Source organism: Oryx dammah, unplaced genomic scaffold (assembly GCF_014754425.2).
Source record: "Oryx dammah isolate SB20612 unplaced genomic scaffold, SCBI_Odam_1.1 HiC_scaffold_23, whole genome shotgun sequence".
NCBI lineage: Eukaryota > Metazoa > Chordata > Mammalia > Artiodactyla > Bovidae > Oryx > Oryx dammah.
In genome coordinates this window covers 83,968,900-83,986,198 of record NW_024070207.1, presented here as the reverse complement: position 1 = coordinate 83,986,198, position 17,299 = coordinate 83,968,900, and the positions used below count along the sequence as shown (strand labels likewise).

General features: G+C 40.7%; 1 protein-coding gene across 7 annotated transcripts in view; it reads left to right on the top strand.

The window, feature by feature from the left end:
- PFKFB1 (6-phosphofructo-2-kinase/fructose-2,6-biphosphatase 1) overlaps positions 1 to 17,299 on the top strand; it is a 125,673-nt gene that overhangs the window by 54,799 nt on the left and 53,575 nt on the right. The window lies entirely within an intron of this gene.

Sequence of the window (17,299 nt, the reverse complement as noted above, 5' to 3'; positions counted from 1 at the left end):
TTGATTGCATTGCAAATGTGCCTCCCCTACCATCTTGTTGTTGCTTCTTGTTTGTCTTTGGATATATAATATCTTTTTTCATAGGTTTCAATCTTTTCGTTGATGGCTATATTCAGCAGTTAATTGTGACTTTAGTATTTTTATGAGAGGAGGTGAACCTAAGTCCTTCTACTCAGCCATCTTGCCTTCAGCACCCATAAAGAATCTTCTTTATGGAAGAACCCTGAAACATGAACAGGTGATTTCACACAATTCCAAGGTACAGCTTTCTGGAGGGACAGGAACAGACCAGCAGTTCACTGAATTGTCATCTCCAGTGTTAGTGACACCTCTTGTTCTTCACCATGTCTTTTGGTTCTCCACAGCATACATTTTCTGGCCCATTTCATGAAAAGAAAAGGTATCATGGAAATGTTCTGGAGGATAGTTGAAGGCACTAGTGAATGCAAGCCAATAAATCCCTGGATAGTTGAACTATCCAGTTTTGCCTGGCTTAAACCTCTTTGGGTTCCAACTGGGCAGTGTTCCCTCTGTTGTCTCTGCACCCTGAGATAATGTTACAGGGTAACTCCAAAACTGTTTGTACAAGGTTCTCTATTATGCTTGCTACAAACTGGTTGTTGCACTCTCCTCCAAGACTTTGAAACTCCCCCTCTATTCTGACTGATCTTCCTGACAGTGACATGACTTTGAGAGTGTAGGACCTTTTCTATTTCATGTAAATAGAAGGGACTTTGAGGGGTATGCTCCTCCCTTGGGAGGGAGCACAGGTCTTATTCCAATTTTTTTCTGTCTTTTTTCTTTTGTCCTACCAGGTTATGTGGAAACTATATTGCTCTTTCAGAAGTTTGAGGTCTTCTGTCACCATTCAGTAGATATTCTGTGAAAATTGTTACACATGTAAATGTGTTTTTGATGTATTTGTCAGAGGAGGTGGCCTCCATGTCCTAGTACTCTGACATCTTGATCCACTCTCTCATTCAAGAATTTTTATAATAAATAATTGTAGACAATTCCATTAACTGTGTTGTCTCATCATTTATGTCTATTGATGGTCTTTTTAAATGCAAGTTGAAATTTCATAGTTATTTGTATGTTCACTGATTTTAGTTTATATAGTGGACATTGTAAACATACTTTGAGGGGAAAAGTATTGCTTTTATCTTATGGAGATTAATATTTTTATTTTACCTTTTTGCGTGTTCAAACACTAATTCCATTTTCAAAACTGAATTTAGACAAGTACTATGGCACCCCATTCCAGTACTCTTGCCTGGAAAATTCCATGGACGGAGGAGCCTGGTAGGCTGCAGTCCAGGGGGTTGCGAAGAGTCGGACACTACTGACTGACTTCCCTTTCACTTTTCACTTTCATGCATTGGAGAAGGAAATGGCAACCCACTCCAGTGTTCTTGCCTGGAGTATCCCAGGGACGGGGGAATCTGGTGGGCTTCCGTCTGTGGGGTCGATGCAACTTAGCAGCAGTAGCAGCATGTGTGCACCACCTAGTGGTCAGTGTGGGACTTAGGTGAAGGTATTTTCAGCTCATTTTCCAAATTCTTGGTAGGCTAATTAGGGTCACATCAAAGCATTCATAGATCAAACATGAGCCCACGGGTTCAAAACCACTTCTTGCAATTTTTCTTCTAAACGGTTCCTTCTCCCATATTTTTTCCCTGGTGGCTCAGATGGTAAAGAATCTGCCTGCAATGCAGGAGTTCGGGGTTCAATCCCTGGGTTTGGGTAGATCCTCTGGAGGAGGGCATGGCAACCCACTCCAGTATTCTTGCCTGGAGAATCCTTATGGACAGAGGAGCCTGGCAGGCTACAGTTCATGGGGTTGCAAAGAGTCAGACATGATTAAGCAACTAAACACAGCACAGTGCCAGTTCCCTACGCTCCCATTTTCTGTCCTCTGTTCAGAAACCACACACTCTCTTGGTTGTATCACTTCCAGAAACAAGTTGCAAGAGGATCAGTTCAGTTCAGTTTCTCAGTCATGTCCAACTCCTTGTGACCCCATGGATTGCAGCATGCCAGGCTTTCCTGTCCATCACCAACTCCCAGAGTTTGCTCAAACTCATGTCCATTGAGTTGGTGATGCCATCCAACCATCTCATCCTCTGTCGTCCCCTTCTCCTGCCTTCAATCTTTCCCAGCATCAGGGTCTTTTCCAATGAGTCAGTTCTTCACATCAGGTGGCCAAAGTATTGGAACTTCAGCTGCAACATCAGTCCTTCCAATGAATATTCAGGACTGATTTCATTTAGGATGGACTGGTTGGATTTCCTTGCAGTCTAAGGGACTCTCGAGTCTTCTCCAACACCACAGTTCAAAAGCATCAATTCAGTGCTCAGCTTTCTTTATGTTCCAATTCTCACATCCGTACATGACTACTGGAAAAACCATAGCCTTGACTAGGTGGACCTTTGTCAGCAAAGTAATGTCTCTGCTTTTTAATATGCTGTCCAGGTTGGTCATAGCTTTTCTTCCAAGGAGCAACCGTCTTTTAATTTTATGGCTGCAGTCACCATTGGCAGTGATTTTGGAGCCCCCCCCCCAATAAAGTCTGTCACTGTTTCCACTGTTTTCCCCATCTATTTGCCAAGAAGTGGGGGGAATGGATGCCATGATCTTCACTTTTTGAATATTGAGTTTGAAGCCAGCCTTTGCACTCTCCTCTTTCACTTTCATCAAGAGGTTATTTCTTCTTCACTTTCTGTCATAAGGGTGGTATCATCTGCATATCTGAAATTATTGATATTTCTCCCTGCAATCTTGATTACAACTTGTGGTTCATCCAGTCTGGCATTTTGCACAATATACTCTGTATATCAATTAAATAAGCAGGGTGACAATATATAGCCTTGATCTACTCCTTTCCCAACTTGGAGCCAGTCCATTCTTCCATGTCTGGTTCTAACTGTTGCTTCTTGACCTGCATACAGATTTCTCAGGAGGCAGATAAGGTGGTCTGGTGTTCACATCTCTTCAAGAATGTTCCACAGTTTGTTGTGATCCACACAGTCAAAGGCTTTGGCATAGTCAATAAAGCAGAAGTAGATGTTTTTCTGGATGCTTAAGAAGCATCACTATGAACAAAGCTAGTGAAGGTGATAGAATTCCAATTGAGCTATTTCAAATCCTTAAAGATGATGCTGTTAAAGCGCTGCACTCAATATGCCAGCAAATTTGGAAAACTCAACAGGGGCCACAGGAATGGAAAAGTTTGGTTTTCGTTCCAGTCCCAAAGAAAGGCAATGCAGGAGGATAGAGAGAGGAAATTTTCATATGAAGTTTTGTGTTGTCCCCTTGATGTCATGGTTCCACCTAGAGAAAGGACCTTATCCCTGAGACTTTTGATTCCTGAAGGTTTCCTTAATGGACTACTCTTCCCTCTGGACTACCTTTGCCGTCATTACTCTCACTGTGGGACCAAAACAGAAGTAGAGTAAATAAAAACCTGAAGAATTTCTCACATTCTCTCTATCTTTAGAAGTTCTCTTTTCCACTCCTTAGGCCAGAACATTAAGGCTTCTCCTGTATTGCATGCCCTCTGCTAAACAATGCTAACTTCTGGGTTTCATAACATGTCCAATTCAGGCTTAGGATGCTGAAGGAGAAAAAATATGTTAAAGTCATAACTGTCTATGTGGTATTTTAAACTTTGATTTTTTTCCCCAATTCTTCTGCCTGTATTTACTTTTCAGTTTTCAAATATGTGTTCATGGATTGTATCAAAATTTTATATTTGAGTTAGAGATAAAAGAAGGTCCCATAACTGGATCTAGCTGTATGTGTTTTGTAGATAGTTTGCAGTTGAGTCTTGCACTTTTATCCACTCTTAGAATCTCTCTTTTAACTAGTACGTTTAGACCAGTGGTCCCCAATCTTTTTGGCACAAGAAACTGATTTTGTGAAAGACAATTTTCCACAGGCCAGGTTGGGGGTTTGTGTGGGATGGGTCAGGTGGTAATGCAAGCAAAGAGGAGTAGCAGATGGATCTTTGCTTGCTCACCTCCCACTCGCCTTCTGCTGTGCAGCCCAGTTCCTACTTGTCTAAACCATGGGTCCCCACTAGGGACCCATGGTTTACACAATCCACATTCAAAGTGATTTATTAGTATGGTTGGATTGAAATCTACCATCTTACTGTTTTTCCATTCATTGCATTTGTTCTTTGTTTATTCCCTCTTTCAATATTTCTCATTTTGAGTATTTTTTTTCAGATTTTATTATATTTTATTTGCTTTACAGTATTGTATTGGTTTTGCCATACATAAACATGAATTTTTATGATCCCATTTTATCTCCTCTATTTAATCATCATGTATACATCTTTTAAAATAATTTAGTGATTCCCTAAGGCTTACAATGTACAGTTTAAAATAATTTGGATTTACCTTCAAATAATACTCTTTTTAATATAAATTTATTTATTTTAATTGGAGGTTACTTACTTTACAATATTGTATCGGTTTTGCCATACATCAACATGAATCTGCCACAGGTATACACGTAGTATAATTACCTTAAAACAGAATATTCCCAATTTCTTCCTTCCTTTCTTTGTGTCACTACTGTAACCACTTAACTTTTACATTTGCAATAAAAACCCAATACATTGCTAAAATTATTGCTTAAAACAGTCCAGTTGTTTTAATGAAATAGAGTTGATATACAATATTATGTTTTAAGTTTGCTACATAATGACTTGACATTTGCATACATTATGAAACAATCAGTATGATAAGTCTGTTAACCATCTGTGCCCATACAAAATTATTCAGTTCAGTTCAGTTCAGTTCGCTCAGTCATGTCCGACTCTTGGCGACCCCATGAATTGCAGCACGCCAGGCCTCCCTGTCCATCACCAACTCCCGGAGTTCACTCAGACTCACGTCCACAGAGTCAGTAATGCCATCCAGACATTTCATCCTCTGTCGTTCCCTTCTCCTCCTGCCCCTAATCCCTCCCAGCATCAGAGTCTTTTCCAATGAGTCAACTCTTCGCATGAGGTGGCCAAAGTACTGGCGTTTCAGCTTTAGCATCATTCCTTCCAAAGAAATCCCAGGGCAGATCTCCTTCAGAATGGAATGGTTGGATCTCCTTGCAGTCCAAGGGACTCTCAAGAGTCTTCTCCAACACCAGAGTTCAAAAGCATCAATTCTTCGGCTCTCAGCCTTCTTCACAGTCCAACTCTCACATCCATACATGACCACAGGAAAAACCATAGCCTTGACTAGATGGACCTTAGTCGGCAAAGTAATGTCACTACTTTTGAATATACTATCTAGGTTGGTCATAACTTTTCTTCCAAGGAGTAAGTGTCTTTTAATTTCATGGCTGCAATCACCATCTGCAGTGATTTTGGAGCCCACCCCAAAATAAAGTCTGACACTGTTTCCACTGTTTGCCCATCTATTTCCCATGAAGTGATGGGACCGCATGCCATGATCTTTGTTTTCTGAATGTTGAGCTTTAAGCCAACTTTTTCACTCTCCTCTTTCACTTTCATCAAGACGCTTTTTAGTTCCTCTTCACTTTCTGCCATAAGGGTGGTGTCATCTGCATATCTGAGGTTATTGATATTTCTCCCGGCAATCTTGATTCCAGCTTGTGTTTCTTCCAGTCCAGCGTTTCTCATGATGTACTCTGCATATAAGTTAAATAAGCAGGGTGACAATATACAGCCTTGACATACTCCTTTTCCTGTTTGGAACCAGTCTGTTGTTCCATGTCCAGTTCTAACTGCTGCTTCCTGACCTGCATACAGATTTCTCAAGAGGCAGGTCAGGTGGTCTGGTATTCCCTTCTCTTTCAGAATGTTCCACAGTTTATTGTGATCCACACAGTCAAAGGCTTTGGCATAGTCAATCAAGCAGAAATAGATGTTTTTCTGGAACTCTCTTGCTTTTTCCATGATCCAGCAGATGTTGGCAATTTGATCTCTGGTTCCTCTGCCTTTTCTAAAACCAGCTTGAACATCAGGAAGTTCATGGTTCATGTATTGCTGAAGCCTGGCTTAGAGAATTTGGGGCATTACTTTACTAGCATGTGAGATGAGTGCAATTGTGCAGTAGTTTCAGCATTCTTTGGCATTGCCTTTCTTTGGGATTGGAATGAAAATCAACCTTTTCCAGTCCTGTGGCCACTGCTGAGTTTTCCAAATGTGCTAGCATATTGAGTGCGGCACTTTCACAGCATCATCTTTCAGGATTTGAAAAAGCTCAACTAGAATTCCATCACCTCCACTAGCTTTGTTCGTAGTGATGCTTTCTAAGGCCCACTTGACTTCACATTCCAAGATGTCTGGCTCTAGATTAGTGATCAAACCATCATGATTATCTGGGTCGTGAAGATCTTTTTTGTACAGTTCTTCTGTGTATTCTTGCCACCTCTTCTTAATATCTTCTGCTTCTGTTAGGTCCATACCATTTCTGTCCTTTATCAAGCCCATCTTTGCATGAAATGTTCCCTTGATACCTCTAATTTTCTTGAAGAGATCTCTAGTCTTTCCCATTCTGTTCTTTTCCTCTATTTCTTTGCATTGATATCTGAAGAAGGCTTTCTTATCTCTTCCTGCTATTCTCGGGAACTCTGCATTCAGATGCTTATATCTTTGCTTTTCTCCTTTGCTTATTATTACAATATTATTGACCATATGTTTTGTGCTGCATATTACATCACTGTAGCTTATTTATTTTATAACTGGAGATTTGTACTTCTTAATCCTTTTGACCAATTCACTCCCTACCTCCACTCTGGCTACCATCCATTTGTTCTTTGTATCTATGGATCTGCTTTCATTTTGTTTATTTTTTTAGATTTTACATATAAGTGAGATCCTATGGCATTTGTCTTTCTCTGTCTGACTTATTAACTGATCTATAATACCTTATAGATCCATCCATGTGGTTGCAAATGGAAAGAGTTCATTTTTATGGCTAAGGAATTTTCCATTGTTCACGTTTATGCATATGTGTGTGTGAGAGAGAAAGAGAGATATATCTTCTTTATCCATAGATAGATACTTAAACAGCTCCCATATCTTGGCTATTGTAAATAATACTACAATGAAAAACTTTTTACAATCTTTACAGATTATTATATTTTTTATCTTTTTCTTAATTTATTTATTTTAATTGGAGGCTAATTACAATATTGTAGTGGTTTTTGCAATACATTGACATGAATCAGCCATGGGTGTACATGTGTTCCCCATCCTGAACCCCCCTCACACCTCCCTCCCCATCCCATCCCTCTGGGTCCTTCCAGTGCACCGGCCCTGAGCATCCTGTCTCATGCATTGAACCTGGCCTGGCGATCTGTTCCATATATGATAATATACATGTTTTAATGCTATTCTCTCAAATCATCCCACGCTCACCTTCTCCCGGAGTCCAAAAGACTGTTCTATACATCTGTGTCTCTTTTGCTGTCTCACATATAGGGTTATCATTACCACCTTTCTAAATTCCATATATATGCATTAGTATACTGTATTGGTGTTTTTCTTTGTGACTTACTTCACTCTGTATAATAGGCTCCAGTTGCATCCATCTCACTAGAACTGACTCAAATGCATTATTTTTAATGACTGAGTAATATTCCATTGTGTATATGTACCACAGTTTTCTTATCCATTCGTCTGCCAGTGGAAATCTAGGTTGCTTCCATGTCCTGGCTATTATAAACAGTGCTGCGATGAACATTCGGGTACATGTGTCTCTTTCAGTTCTGGTTTCCTCAGTGTGTATGCCCAGCAGTGGGATTGCTGGGTCATATGGCAGTTCTACTTCCAGTTTTTTAAGGAATCTCCACACTGTTCTCCATAGTGGCTGTACTAGTTTGCATTCCCACCAACAGTGGAAGAGGGTTCCTTTTTCTCTGCACCCTCTCCAAAATATAGTATTTGTTGACTTTTGGATAGCAGCCATTCTAACCGGCCTGAGGTGGTACCTCATCGTGGATTTGATCTGCATTTCTCTGATAATGATTGATGTTGAACATCTTTTCATGTGTTTGTTAGCCATCTGTATGTCTTCTTTGGAGAAATGTCTGTTTAGTTCTTTGGCCCGTTTTTTCATTGGGTCATTTATTTCTCTGGAATTGAGCTGCAGGAGTTTCTTGTATATTTTTGAGATTAATTCTTTGTCAGTTGCTTCATTTGCTATTATTTTCTCCCATTCTGAAGTCTGTCTTTTCACCTTGCTTATAGCTTCCTTCATTGTGCAAAAGCTTTTAAGTTTAATTAAGTCCCATTTGTTTATTATTTTTGCTTTTATTTCCATTAGCCTGGGGGGTGGGTCATAGAGGATCCTACTGTGATTTATGTTGGAGAGTGTTTTCCTATGTTGTCCTCTAGGTGTTTTACAGCTTCTGGTCTTACGTTTAACCCATTATAAGTTTATTTTTGTGTATGGTGTTAGAAAGTGTTATAGTTTCATTCATTTACAAATGGCTGACCAATTTTCCCAGCACCACTTGTTAAAGAGATTGTCTTTTCTCCTTTGTATATTCTTGCATCCTTTGTCAAAGATAAGGCATCCATAGGTGTGTGGATTTGTCTCTGGGTTTTCTATTTTGTTCCATTGATCTATATTTCTGTCTTTGTGCCAGTACCATACTGTCTTGATGGCTGTAGCTTTGTAGTATAGCCTGAAGTCAGGCAGGTTGATTCCTCCAGTTCCATTCTTCTTTCTCAAGATTGCTTTGGCTATTCAAGTTTTTTTGTATTTCCATACAAATTGTGAAATTATTTGTTCTAGTTCTCTGAAAAATACCACTGGTAACGTGATAGGGATTGCATTGAATCTATAGATTGCTTTGGGTAGTATGCTCATTTTCACTATATTGATTCTTCCAATCCATGAACACGGTATATCTCTCCTTTTGTGTCCTCTTTGATTTCTTTCATCAGGGTTTTATAGTTTTTTATATATAGATCTTTTATTTCTTTAGGTAGATATATTCCTAAGTATTTTATTCTTTTCATTGTAATGGTGAATGAAATTGTTTCTTTGATTTCTCTTTCTGTATTATCATTGTTAGTGTATAGGAATGCAAGGGATTTCTGTGTGTTAATTTTATATCCTGCAACTTTACTATATTCATTGATTAGCTCTAGTAATTTTCTGGTGGAGTATTTGGGGTTTTCTATGTAGAGGATTATGTCATCTGCAAACAGTGAGAGTTTTACTTCTTTTTTTCCAATCTGGATTCCTTTTATTCATTTTTATGCTCTGATTGTTGTGGCTAAAACATCCAAAACTATGTTGAATAGTAGTTGTGAGTGTGGACACCCTTGTCTTGTTCCTGACTTTAGGGGAAATGCTTTCAATTTTTCACCATTGAGGAAAATGTTTGCTGTGGGTTTGTCATATATAGCTTTTATTGTGTTGAGGAATGTTCCTTCTATTCCTGCTTTCTGGAGGGTTTTATCATAGATGGATGTTGAATTTTGTCAAAGGCTTTCTCTGCATCTATTGAGATAATCATATGGTTTTTATCTTTCAATTTATTAAAGTGGTGTATTACATTGATTGATTTGCCAATATTGAAGAATACTTGTATCCCTGAGATAAAGCCCACTTGGTCATGATGTATGACCTTTTTCATATGTTGTTGGATTCTGTTTGCTAGAATTTTGTTAAAGATTTTTGCATCTATGGTCATCAGTGATATTGGCCTGTCAGTTCAGTTCAGTTCAGTTCAGTTCAGTCACTCAGTCGTGTCCGACTCTTTGCGACCCCATGAATCGCAGCACGCAGGCCTCCCTGTCCATCACCAACTCCCAGAGTTCACCCCAACTCATGTCCATTGAGTCAGTGATGCCATCCAGCCATCTCATCCTCTGTCGTCCCCTTCTCCTCCTACCCCCAGTCCCTCCCAGCATCAGAGTCTTTTCCAGTGAGTCAACTCTTCACATGAGGTGGCCAAAGTATTGGAGTTTCAGCTTTAGCATTAGTCCTTCCAAAGAACACCCAGGACTGATCTCCTTTAGAATGGACTATTGGCCTGTAGTTTTCTTTTTTGTGGCATCTATGTCTGGTTTTCATATTAGGGTGATGGTGGCCTCATAGAATGAGTTTAGAAGTTTACCTTCTTCTGCAATTTTCTGGAAGAGTTTGAGTAGTATAGGTGTTAGCTCTTCTCTAAATTTTTGGTAGAACTCAGCTGTGAAGCCATCTGTTCCTGGGCTTTTGTTTGCTGGAAAATTTCTGATTATAGTTTTGATTTCCATGCTTGTGATGGGTCGGTTAAGATTTTCTATTTCTTCCTGGCTCAGGTTTGGAAAGTTGTACTTTTCTAAGAAGTTGTCCATTTCTTCCAAGTTTTCCATTTTATTGGCATATCGTAGTCTCTGATGATCCTTTGTATTTCTGTGTTGTCTGTTCTGATTTCTCCGTTTTCATTTCTAATTTTATTGATTTGATTCTTCTCCCTTTGTTTCTTGATGAGTCTGGCTAATGGCTGTCAATTTTATTTATCTTCTCAGGGAATCAGCTTTTAGCTTTGTTGACTTTTGCTATGGTCTCTTTTGTTTCTTTTGCGTTTATTTCTGCCCTAATTTTTATGATTTCTTTCCTCCTACTTACCCTAGGGTTCTTCATTTCTTCCTTTTCTAGTTGCTTTAGGTGTAAAGTTAGGTTATTTATTTGACTTTTCTCTTGTTTCTTGAGGTAGGCTTGTATTGCCATGAACCTTCCCCTAGGCACTGCTTTTACTGAGTCCCATAGGTTTTGGGTTGTTGTGTTTTCATTTTCATTTGTTTCTATGCATATTTCTTTTTTTATTTCTTCTGTGATTTGTTGCTTATTCAGAAGTCTATTGTCTAGCCTCCATATGTTTGTATTTTTAATAGTTTTTTGTGTGTGTGCAGTTGATACCTAATCTTACTGCATTGTGATCAGAAAACATGCTTAGGATAATTTCAGGTTTTTTTTTTTAATTTACCAAGGCTTGATTTATGGCCCAGGATATGATCTATCCTGGAGAAGGTTCCGTGTGCACTTGAGAAAAAGGTGAAATTCATTGTTTGAGGATGAAATGTCCTATAGATATCAATTAGGTCTAACTGGCCCATTGTATCATTTAAAGTTTGTGTTTCCTTGTTAATTATCTGTTTAGTTGATCTATCCATAGGTGTGAGTGGGGTACTAAACTCTCCCACTATTATTGTGTCATTGTTAATTTCTCCTTTCATAGTTGTTAGCATTTGTCTTACATATTGTGGTTCTCCTATGTTTACTGCATATATATTTATAATTGTGTTATCTTCTTCTTGGATTGATCCTTTGATCATTATGTAGTGTCCTTCTTTGTCTCTTTTCACAGCCTTTATTTTAAAGTCTATTTTATCTGATATGAATATTGCTACTCCAGCTTTCTTTTGGTCTCTATTTGCATGGAATAACTTTTCCCTGCCCTTCACTTTCAGTCTGTATGTGTCCCTTGTTTTGAGGTGGGTTTTTTGTAGACAACATATATAGGGGTCTTGTTTTTGTATCCATTCAGCCAGTCTTTGTCTTTTGGTTGGGGCATTCAACCCACTTACATTTAAGGTAATTATTGATAAGCATGATCCCGTTGCCATTTACTTTGTTGTTTTGGGTTCGAGTTTGTATACCCTTTCTGTGTTTCCTGTTTAGAGAAGATCCTTTAGCATTTGTTGAAGACCTGGTTTGGTGGTGCTGAAGTCTCTGAGCTTTTGCATGTCTGTAAAGCTTTTGATTTCTCCTTCATATTTGAATGAGATCCTTGCTGGTACAGTAATCTGGGTTGTGGGCTTTTCTCTTTCATCACTTAAAGTATGTCCTGCCATTCCCTTCTGGCCTGAAGAGTTTCTATTGAAAGATCAGCTGTTATCCTTATGGGAATCCCCTTGTGTGTTATTTGTTGCTTTTTCCTTGCTGCTTTTAATATTTGTTCTTTGTGTTTGATCTTTGTTAATTTGATTAATATGTGTCTTGGGGTGTTTTACTTTAGCAACCTCATGCGAAGAGTTGACTCATTGGAAAAGACTCTGATGCTGGGAGGGATTGAGGGCAGGAGGAGAAGGGAACGATAGAGGATGAGATGGCTGGATGGCATCACTGACTCAATGGGCATAAGTCCGAGTGAACTTCTGGAGTTGGTGATGGACAGGGAGGCCTGGCATGGTGCAATTCATGGGGTTGCAAAGAGTCGGACACAACTGAGCGACTGAACTGAACTAAACTGGAGTGTTTCCCATTGGGTTTATCCTGTGTGGGACTCTCTGGGTTTCTTGGACTTGGGTGACTTTCCTTCCCCATATTAGGGAAGTTTTCAACTATTATCTCCTCAAGTATTTTCTCATGGCCTTTCTTTTTGTCTTCTTCTTCTGGGACTCTTATGATTTGAATGTTGGGGTATTTAACATTGTCCCAGAGTTCTCTGACATTGTCCTCATTTCTTTTAATTCATTTTCCTTCTTTCCTCTCTGTTTCATTTGTTTCTACCATTCTATCTTCTACCTGACTTATCCTATCTTCTGCCTCCGTTATTCTATTATTTGTTCCCTCCAGAGTGTTTTTGATCTAATTTATTGCATTATTCATTATTCATTGACTCTTTTTTGTTTCTTCTAGGTCCTTGTTAAACATTTATTGTATCTTCTCATTCCTCATCTCCAGGCTATTTATCTGTAGCTCAATTTTGTTTTCAAGATTTTGAATCATCTTTACTATCATTATTCAGAATTATTTTTCAGGTAGACTCCCTATCTCCTCTTTTGTTTGGTTTGATAGGCATTTATACTGTTCCTTTACCTGCTGAGTATTTCTCTGCCTTTTCATCTTGTTTACATTTCTGTGTGTTGGGGTGACCTTTCTGTATTCTGGCAGTTTGTGGTTCCTCTTTATTGTGGAGGTTCCTCCCTGTGGGTGGGGTTGGACGGGTGGCTTGTCAAGGTTTCCTTGTTAGGGAAGCTTGTGTCGATGTTCTAGTCAGTGGAGATGGATTTCTTCTCTTTGGAGTGCAATGGAGTGTTCAGTATGAGTTTTGAGATTTATGGGCTTGGTTTGACTTTGGGCAGCCGGTATATTGAAGCTCAGAGCTATGTTCCTGCGTCGATGGAGAAAATGTATGGTATGTCTTGCTCTGGAACTTGTTGGCTCTTGGGTGAAGCTTGGTTTCTGTGTATATATGGAGGCTATTGGATGAGCTCTTGTTGATTAATGTTCCCTGGAATCAGGAGCTCTCTGGTGTTCTCAGGTTTTGGACTTAAGCCTCCTGCCTCTGGTTTTCAGTCTTATTCTTATAGTAGCCACAAGACTTCTCCATCCATACAGCAACGATGATAAAACATCTAGGTTAATGGTGAAAAGCTTCTCCACAGTGAGGGACACCTGGAGAGGTTCACAGAGTTACATGGAGAAGAGAAGAGGGAGGAGGGAGATAGTGGTGACCAGGACCAGAAGAGGGGGAATCAAATGGCGAGAGAGCACGCTAACCAGTAATCAATTCCCTATGTGTTCTCACTGTCTGGACCCCTCAGAAAGGTTCACCAAGTTACACAAAGAAGAGGGAAGAAGGAGACAGAGCTGGCCAGGAGGAGAAAAGGGGGAATCAAAAGGAGAGAGACAGATCCAGCCAGTAATCAGTTCCCTAAGTGTTCTCGAGGCAATGGCACCCCACTCCAGTACTCTTGCCTGGAAAATCCCATGGACGGAGGAGTCTTGTAGGCTGCAGTCCATGGGGTCGCTGGGAGTCGGACATGACTGAGTGACTTCACTTTCACTTTTCACTTTTCACTTTCATGCATTGGAGAAGGAAATGGCAACCCACTCCAGTATTCTTGCCTGGAGAATCCCAGGGACGGGGGAGCCTGGTGGACTGCCGTTTATGGGGTCACACAGAGTCGGACACAACTGAAGTGACTTAGCAGCAGCAGTAGCAGCAAGTGTTCTCCACAGCCTGGAACACACTAAGAGGTTCACAGAGTTGGGCAGAGAAGAGAAGGGAGAGGGAGGAGATAGAGTCATCTTGGTGGAGTACTCAAGATTGGGTTGTTAAAGGTAGAATTTGGAATTGATAACAAATGCCAAAAAGCAAAGATTAAAAATCTAGAGTAGAGGCTAGACTCTCAAAAATACAATATTAAAAAAAACAAAGCAAAGTCACAAAAATTATAAAATATATAAATGAAGTTAGTTTTAAAAATAGGGTCTTTTTTGCAAGGTAAGAGTAGGTTATAAAAATGAAAATTAATGGAGTAATAGAGGACTTAAAATTTTAATTTTTTAATTTAAAAAAATAATAAAAATATATCTAAGAATTTCTCTGGAGCTGTTGTGGGCAGTGTGGGGTCAGTTCAGTTTCAGATATTTCCTTGATCCAGCTTATACTTTTCAAGATCTATAGGTCCCTTCCAATGTAGTCGGTGCTAACAACAAGGTTTTAATCTGTTGTACCTGTCACTTCCAAAGCGTTTCCCTCTGTTTATTTTAGCTTTTTTGCTGGTGTCTTCAGGTCTAATTTCCGCCCTGACACACGGGGGTGAAAATGGTCACTTATTTAGGCTCACTTGTTCAGTCGTGCTGTGGAGAGAGAGGAACACTGCAAACAAATATTACTGGCATGTGTGGGGAGTGCTCACAGTGTTTCACTCTCACTGGGTTCCCCACCCCGCTAATGGTGTGTGCGTTTTCACAGTCTACAGTCTCAGGCTCTAGGTTGCTCTGCTGGGGACTGACTGAGGTGGGCCCTCAGTTGCGTGCACTTCCCAGGTCTAAGCCACTCAGGTTCAGTTTCTCCGGTACTCCACAAAGGCACAGATTCAGTTGGGCTTGCTTTTTGTGCTCTTCCCAGGTCCAAACAGCTCAGGCGACCAGGTGCTTGGCGAACACAATCTCCCCAGGTGGGGAGTGTGTCTTATCACCTCCCCAATCCCAGCTGCTTGGTTTTATGGGTGGCAGCGGGTGCGCCCATCTCAGGTGTGCCATGTGTCTCTTCTGGGGAGCTGATCTCTGGCTGTGACCCTCCCGGCAGATGTCAGCCATCCAGAATCCCAAGAAGTCTTGGTGAGCAACTGGGAGCCTGCTTGCAGTTTGGTAGAGAATGCCTCTCTGGAGCCGAGATTGCTCCTTTCTGGCTCTGCCTGCCCCCCACCTGCTTCCCTGTTTCCGGCAGGTGATGGGCTGCTCTGCTCCTCTGCTATTTGCTCAGGGCTTTGTTCTGTAAGCAGGCCCAGCAGTGCATTGCTGCTGCTGCTGCTAAGTCGCTTCAGTCATGTCCGACTCTGTGAGACCCCATAGATGGCAGCCCACCAGGCTCTGCTGTCAATGGGACTCTCCAGGCAAGAACACTGGAGTGGGTTGCCATTTCCTTCTCCAATGCATGAAAGTGAAAAGTGAAAGTGAAGTCGCTCAGTCGTGTCTTCCATGGGCTGCAGCCTACCAGGCTCCTCTGCCCATGGGATTTTCCAGGCAAGAGTACTGGAGTGGGGTGCCATTGCCTTCTCCAAGCAGTGCCTTAGGTTAGGGCTTTTCATGGAATAGTTCTCTCTCTCTCTCTTTTTCCCCCCCTCTGTCTCTCTCTCTCTGACTATCCTACAGTTTGGGTTGCTATCTCATGTTAGTTCCCTCAGATTGCCCTCAGGGATTTCAGGCCCACTCCTTACCCTAAGCAATGTAGCCTATGTCTCCCTGTTCAGCCCCCACTTGCTGGTGGCAGATGCAAGCGCTGGGAGTTGCCATTAGGCACATAATCTATGGATTTTATTTATTTATTTTTCCTCCTGGTTATCTTGCCCTCTGAGATTCCAAAACTCCCCACCAACCCGGCGGTGAGAGTGTTTCCTGGTGTTTGGAAACTTCTTGTTTAAGACTCACTTCGTGGGATGGATCTCCATCCCTACCTCTTTTGTCTCAATTTTTATCTATTTTGTCCTAACTCCTTTAGAAGACAATAGGCTGCTTTTCTTGGTGTCTGATGTCCTCTGCCAGCATTCAGAAGTTGTTTTCTGGAATTTGCTCAGCGTTCAAATGTTCTTTCAATGAATTTGTGGGGGAGAAAGTGTTCATCTTGTCCTATTCCCCTGTCATCTTAGGACTGCCCTGTATTTTTGTTCCTCAGGGAAATATCCAGAAGTGAAATTGCTCAATCATGTAGTAATTCTACATTTTTTTAAAGGAAGCTCCATAATGTTTTCCATAATGGCTGCACCAGTTTAAAATCCCACCAAGAGTGCACAAGGGTTCCCTTTTCTCCACGTCAGGTATTTTTAGAACAGTTAAGAATATGGAAAATAAAAATATATTTTGCCTTCAATATTACTTTTCAAGTGCTCTTACCTTAATTCAGTTCAGTCCATTTGCTCAGTCATGTCTGACTCTGCAACCCCATGGACTGTAGCACACAAGGCCTCCCTGTCCTTTGCCAACACTCAGAGCTTACCGAAACTCATGTCCATTGAGTTGATGATGCCATCCAAACATCTCATCCTCTGTCATACCTTTCTGTTCCTGCCTTCAGTCTTTCCCAGCATCAGGGTCTTTTCCAATGAGTCAGTTCTACGCATCAGGTAGTCAAAGTATTGGAGCTTCAGATTCAGCATCAATGCTTCCAATGGATATTCGGGACTGATTTCCTTTAGGATGGAATGGTTGGATCTCCTTGCAATACAAGAGAGTCACATGAGTCTTCTCCAACACCACAGTTCAAAAGCATCAATTCTCTGGTGATCAGCCCTCTTTATAGTCCAACTCTCACATCCATGCATGACCACTGGAAAAACCATAGCCTTGACTAGACGGACCTTAGTCGGCAAAGTAATGTCTCTGCTTTTTAATATGCTATCTAGGTTGGTCATAACTCTCCTTCCAAGGAGTAAGGGTCTTTTAATTTCATGGCTGAAATCACCATCTGCAGTGACTTTGGAGCCCAGAAAAATAAAGTCTGACACTGTTTCCACTGTTTCCATATCTATCTGTCATGAAGTGATGGGGCCGGATGCCATGATCTTAGTTTTCTGAACGTTGAGCATTAAGCCAACTTTTCCACTCTCCTCTTTTACTTTCATCAAGAGGCTTTTTAGTTCTTCTTCACTTTCTGCCATAAGGGTGGTGCCATCTGCATATATGAGGTTATTGATATTTCTCCCGGCAATCTTGATTCCAGCTTGTGCTACTTCCAGCTCAGTGTTTCTCATGATGTACTCTGCATATAAGTTAAATAAGCAGGGTGACAATATACAGCCTTGATGTACTCCTTTTCCTATTTGGAACCAGTCTATTGTTCCATGTCCAGTTCTAACTGTTGCTTCCTGACCTGC